Source organism: Austrofundulus limnaeus, unplaced genomic scaffold, assembly GCF_001266775.1.
Source record: "Austrofundulus limnaeus strain Quisiro unplaced genomic scaffold, Austrofundulus_limnaeus-1.0 Scaffold103, whole genome shotgun sequence".
Classification (NCBI taxonomy): Eukaryota; Metazoa; Chordata; class Actinopteri; order Cyprinodontiformes; family Rivulidae; genus Austrofundulus; species Austrofundulus limnaeus.
Window position 1 is genome coordinate 1,703,619 of NW_013952505.1, and position 6,702 is coordinate 1,710,320.

At 40.9% G+C, this 6,702-nt stretch overlaps 1 long non-coding RNA gene across 1 annotated transcript in view; it reads left to right on the plus strand.

The window, feature by feature from the left end:
• LOC106521107 (uncharacterized) overlaps nt 1-5,109 on the plus strand; it is a 6,432-nt gene extending 1,323 nt beyond the window's left edge. The window contains exons 3-4 of the long non-coding RNA XR_001310633.1: nt 2,712-2,780; nt 4,699-5,109. This is a non-coding gene — a long non-coding RNA (uncharacterized LOC106521107). The remainder of the gene's footprint in view (nt 1-2,711; nt 2,781-4,698) is intronic.
• The last annotated feature ends 1,593 nt before the right edge of the window (nt 5,110-6,702 follow it).

A 6,702-nucleotide genomic window follows, 5' to 3' on the forward strand; every position in this document is an offset into this window, starting at 1 on the left:
ATATAGATGTAGACTTACTGATTATTTCCTGTGAGTTTTTATCAAAATTCACTTCCTGAAATAGTTTGCTAACAAATATAAATAATATCAAGTAGATAATGGTAAAATTACACAAAAAACTTGTGCAGTGAATGGAGTGTATTTTATATCACGTTAATCAGTGTTCTCATTTACCCACTGACACAGTCATTCAGCAATGTTTCTCTAGCACACAAGAATGTGTTGAAGATAAGTCTAATTTACAAACACATTAATATTTAGGACAAAATTTGTACAACTGACTGAGTGATGATCGTCTGTTTTGTGTGTTCAGTAATTTTATATACTTTTTTACATTTTTAGCTTCTGTTCAGCTGTTCTTTTAGCTTTTAGCTGCTGTTTTGCTAATGGTAAGGTTTTGGCTGTGGTTATGATSATTTTATTACTGTTTTGCTGGTTTTAGCCTCTGCCTGTTTTGCCTTAAACAAGTCAGATAGTTCATTACTCAGCACATTTCAGCTGTTACTCACCACTCAGCCTTCAAACTGTTTTCATAAAAAAGACAGTTTCTCAAGCTGTTCATAACTTTCCACAGAACCTCACCTTAAAATGTTTGAGCTATCTCTTTAAGGCTTTGTGGATCCAAATGATCTACATGGTGACCCATCATCCTGTCCAGTCTGCTGCCCTGGAATGCCATCAGTGACAGATTCTTCCCTGGGACAACGGGGAGTTATTTGGAAATGATGGTAAAATCAACAGAGTGTCTGTCGATTATCCCCCTGCTGTTCTGAGCTCCTTTAGGCTCTTCTGTGTGTTCACAGCATCAAAGCTTTGTGGGCCTAAAGGGGCCCAATGCAGCTTTTTCAAACGTTTAGGTGCCTCTGTTTTCAATGTCATGGTCGCCATTTCAAAGAAATTACAAGACTTTGCACTAAAACCTTGTGTTTTCTCATTTCCATWGAGGTTTCGATTTTTAAATTTGTTTGAATGCAACCAGAATATTCAGGTATTCAAGAGAAATCTTTCATCAATTTCCTAAAGCAAGGCTTTGAATCTCTGGCTCTGGGGCCACATGTGGCTCCTTGGTTCCACTGCAGTGGCTCTTTGTGGCTTTAACCAAAAACAATATAGAGAAACAAATATTTATATTCATAACCACAAAAGAAGAGGTAAGTTGTTGTGACAATTGTAATAAAATAGGAGACGATGCCATAACAGAACATGGCAACTGTGTCTCAGTTCAGGGATTGCAGCCCACATTGACCACACCCTATGTGGGCCGTAGGCCGCCATGTCAGCTGCAGAAACAGCTGTGAAATGAGATGGTCTAGGCCAGAGACTCTTAACCTGTGGGCCACGAGCGCCACCTTGAGGGCCTCAAAAGATCAACAGGTTTTAACTTTGGGCCGCAGAGGGCCGTGGGACCACATTGATTTTAAATAAGGTGTAATACACTTTCTCACCACTAGTAGCAGTAGTGCACCACTCAGATGTTTAACAACTTTTTAATATGTAGAAGAAGAACCTTAGAAACCTGCTGAGAATGGAAACTTATTTTAAATGAAAAGTAGAAGCAAAAACTGAAGGTAATCCATCAAAAAAAGCTGAAGTTTGTCACTAATATGAAGAGCAGCTTCTGGTTCTACCTTGCAATATTTGATGCATTATCAAATACAGTTGTAGATACAACTATATTTTAATTTGCACTTTATCAAATAATTTTTTGGAATTTATTTTTAAGCATTTTGTCAAAAAGCTGTTGTTACTGTTATTGTTTGTCACTAATATGAAGAGCAGCTGCTGGTTGCAAAAGTTTAAAATGGTTTTATTTTCATTTGCACTTTATCAAATTTATTTTTACAGTTTTTTTAATTTGGAACATTTACACTTGGTATTTTTGAATGTATTTATTTTATGCCCACAATTTTATTTATTGAATTGTCTATTTTTGTTGTTGTTTAAGTTAAAAAATGTTATTTTTGTGTTGATAAGCCTGAGTGGTCTGTTGACTGACCTTTGTATTTGTTCAAATAATAGTTATGGGCAGGTTACAATATAAAAATGTTTGTTATAATCATGTCTTGTGATTATTTGACAGGAGTTTTACTTTTAAAATGTAAGTATATTTAATTTAGTTATGATGCAAATACAATATAAATTATTCAAAGTTTTATAATAATTATCCTTTTGATCCGTATGGTAATGTGTGACTGGGCCTCGTGTCACTTTATGTTGAAAAAATTGGGCCCCGAGGTCAGAAAGGTAAAAACCCCTGCTCCAGGCTACAGATGACAAATGAAAACTTCTCCAGAAAAAAACCTGCCATCTTCGTTTTTCTATTTGGTTTGCTGAYGGCTCAATAAATCCTGGGAAATCATCAGCATATTTAGATGCAGCCTATGTTTTCAGGGTTTCGTCAAGGTTTCGTCAGCTGCATCCGTTGTAGGCGCCTACAAGTTAGGACAGCTTACGGCGAACGTGCCCTACGTCAGCTGCAACCCCTGAATTGAGACAACCAGTTTTGTCTCGTATCTCATATGATACTCTCAAATTCTTCCTCTCATATTGTCTCTTCTGCCCTRTGCTGCCACAGCAGTGCCCTCTAGTGACAAAAGTAATAATAGCAACACAACAGAGCATTGAAGGGTCCTGCATACTCCACTCAAAGCCACAAAATTGGCTCGCATTGATGCAGTTGTGTGACAAGAATTGTGTCATTTTGTTCGCAGACCAGCTTCACCCACTGTTTCTTGACACAAGGCTCGGGCCAAACTACATCTCATGGGCAGATGCTCCAGGTATTGTGTGATTGGTCAGAGCTTTGTGTTTGTTTGTTCAGAAAAGTTCTCAGACCACAAAGGTGGCATTTTGCTTGAACTACTCCACTTTTATAAGCTGACCATTGTGTGTACACTTATACACTTATAAGTCAAGTAGCCATGTCCTGACCTTGTATATCCATGTGTGTASAGTTTCCTGTTTGTAAGTTCACAGTGTATTGATGATGTGTTTGATCAGGTGACACACAGAAGTCTTACGTAACATTTGATAAAGAAATGTTAGTGTGCAGCTGCTGTTTGGGTTTGAACTCCATCACTCAGCCCATGTTTTACTGGCCTGTGTGTCTGATAACCCCCCCTCTCTCTCTTGACTTCCACGTCTGGTTGACACAAAGTGCTGCCACACTGATGGAGGCAGGGTGTTCACCCCTCCTTTCAAAGGCCCAGCTGTCACTAGTTACATAATAGCAGAGCCTTGTTGGGCTTTGTGCRCCTGTCACTGAATGTGATTGTGGGTAAGATTAAGCAGTGGGTAAGAAGCCACAGTTAAGGGCTCCTACCTGGTCTCCAGCAGAGATGACAGACCAAACAGAATCAGGGGTTTGGAGAGTTCTTTAATGTGGCTTTGCACAAATCATAGTCCTTTTTCACACTGAGTACTGTGCTGATCGACAATGTTTTTTTCCTTACACGGTTCTTGTTCTGTGAACTGCCAAAGTAAAGACCTCTGAGGGAGAGCAGGAGGCTGCTGAACTGAGCATCCACTGGTGGTCAATTCAACAAAAGGCAATAAGCTTTTATACAGATTTCAGGCTGTAATGTATTTTATCTTCCCTGATTCTAAATTAAGGCTGAGTCACACTACAAGACTTTAAACCAGTCAGACAATTTTCAAAGACTGACAGAGTCCACACGTGAGGTTAAAACATCATGGATCTACCAGGTTTGGTCCTACAGTGTGTGGTGTACAGTCACACAGCAAGAGACAACACACCACACATGTAAAGATATTTCATTCATGATTCAGATGTCAGATATTAAATCACGCGAGAATTCAGATGTCAGAGGAAAAATTTCACGTGACCTCCAGAGAGACGTGAGTTCAGAGTAAATTAACATTTGYRACRAGGAAGAAACAATGTTGATCATTTGTGGAMTATTTTTACCAGAGGAAACACAATTCCATTTAACTTTTAACATCCAGCAGACTTTCTGCTGAGTCATGACAGTTTTTTTGTCTTCTGTATTTGGATTCTCCTCCGTGTTTAGGTCACCTCTCTTTCTGATTGGCTACACGTCTCATTCAACAGGCTGAGAGCTTGGTTGAACACTACACACACTGTGATATCGGGCCAAAAAATCAAACATGTTGAATATCCTTGATTTGAGGTTGGACCAGTCCCGACGTCCTTTCGAGCCGACTAGATCACTCTTAACTCACCACCCACGGCAGGAATATGTGCTAGGATTATCTTTAGAATCATCACGATAATCTGGACTTCCTTAAGATTGTCGGAAGGGCAAAAATCAACCTGATTTTTTTGTAGTGTGACTCAGGCCTTAGACACCCTCCTCTCCATGTCTACAACTTGAGATTCATGAACACCACAAGCAGRATTGGAGAAGACACAGCCCAGTTGGAATACAATTCATATCAGGAACAAGCTGAGATTTGTGTCAAGGATGTGATGTGTGTGGACACAGCTTTTGTTTGGTTGTATAGGGACAGATAGCCATTAGAGGTCTTCAGGCCATGACCTTCACCAACCACTGGAGCTGTTCACAGCTAAGTGTGAAGCAGCTTGTATGAGGGCCATCTCCTCTAAGTCTGAGTCTATGGTTCACAACAGAAACAAGGGTAATGCTGTGGGTCAGGAGAGAATCAATGCAGGAGATGGATCAGCTGCCCTAATGAGTAGGTTCCTCTGATCTGCAGTTGTGAAGAAGGAGCTGAGCTGTCAAGTGAAGATGGTCTGTCTGTGCTCCAACCTTAACCTATGGTTGTATGGATCATGACTGAAATACAAGCAGCTGGAATTACCTTCCTCTTCAGGGTTACCTCAGTGTTGGAGACCAGGTGAAGAGCCAACTTATTCTCACTCCCAAGTCGTCACATATTGACGCTTTCCCAAGGTTCCCTCTGCGTCCGATTTTGACGAATTGGGTACCCCCCTCGCATCAGTTATTGATGAGATGGGGTGGAAACCGTTGTCAYAATTTCAGAAAGTGTAGAAAATGCATTAAAACTACCGTCCCAAATCCTAAAGTTACCTTTATTCACTGTAGACATGCTGTCCCTGACCCTAGTACCTAAAATTAACCATTTTTAGAAAATGTAGGAAATTCAGGTGAACTACATGTCCCAAAGCCTAAAATTACCTAATATTCACCGTAGACATCCTATCCCCGACCCCAGTACCTACWCTTAACCCTGATCCTTAATATTAACCACGGACCCCAACTCAAAGACCCCTATATGTTGCGTCCCAACGCGTCAAACCTGGACGCCGAGGGAACACGGAAATGCCTGGTGCATCAAAAACTGATGTGACGGGTGTACCTGATGTGTCAAAACAAGACGCAGAGGGAACCTTGGAAAAGTGTCAACATGTGACGAGTCGTGAGTGAGAATGTGTTATAAGAGCTGTCCCAGTTTGTCAAATTGTCTTCTTCTTCCTTCTACTTCTTACATTACATTTCCACTTGTTCTGTAGGGTACCTGTTGGTTCGGAAAAGACTGCCCCAATGTAAGTGTCGAGTATAAACACCTACACTGTTTGCTCAGGTTTGCATACTCGACAGAGTCCTGCACAACACTGAAACACAACTATCAGCTTCAAATGTAAAAGAAGAGGGAGAATCTTCAGTTATCTGGCTCCTCTCTTGTGGAGCCATCTTTCATTTCCTGTCTGTGTGGTGTTTATGTTTATTTTAAAGACTAGACTCAAGTTTTTCTTTTTTAAATAAATCCTGTAGTTAGGGGTAGACTTGGGTTCTGTGAGTTATCCCTTAGTTGTTTTTGCTATAGGCCTAGCCCCATGGAAAACAAACTGACCACAATTTCTCACTCTGCTGCTGTTTTCAGTATTTGTAACAATTTTGTCATTAACATGTTTTTCTTTGTCTTTCTTCCCATAGAAAATACACYTGGACCAGTCCTGGACCAGTTCTTCTATGTTTGTCTGTGTCTCTTTCCTGTCCTCCAAGCAGCCGGTCGAGGCAGATGGTCTCCTGTCCTGAGCCTGGTTCTGCTGGASSTTTCTTCCTGATTAGCAGGGAGTTTTTCCTCTCCACTGTCACCAGTTTGCTTCAGAGGATGAGAGACTGACAAAGTGAAGATTCAGCACAGTCTGTTGGCGTCCTCAGTGACATATATTTTACTRAATGGCATTGTGTGATGTATGATGTATGTAAATGTTTCTGAACTAAGATGACTTTGGTTGTGAAATGTTGCTGCAGACATGACCTGAACTGAATAGAAAGGGAAAACATTTGTAATCACAGCTGAAATCAGGACTTGTGTGAACACATGAAGTCTAGCAAACATGGTTTAACAATAACTGTGTTTCTGAGCTATAAGAATCACAGGGAGTGGGTGGGGGCTGCTAATTTATTGTTAGGAGACCTGATTTCCCTAGGGTCTCTGTTGTTAATTCAGTGTATCATAGAGCTGTTTACTATATCGGCAGAGGGGGAGGGGGGTGCTTGTGAGAAAACGCTCACAGACACCATGGAGGACCAGATGCTGAAGGTGGACTCAGCTTCCAGCTCCTCTCATGGTTTCCTGTCGGTCCAGACCAGCTTTTTCCTCTCTCCCCTGCTCAGAAACAGAGAGCCAAGCCTTACATTAAATCTGTTTCTGCATAAACGGACCTGTGTGTGTGTGTGTGTGTGTGTGTGTGTGTGTGTGTGTGTGTGTGTGTGTGTGTGTGTGTGTGTG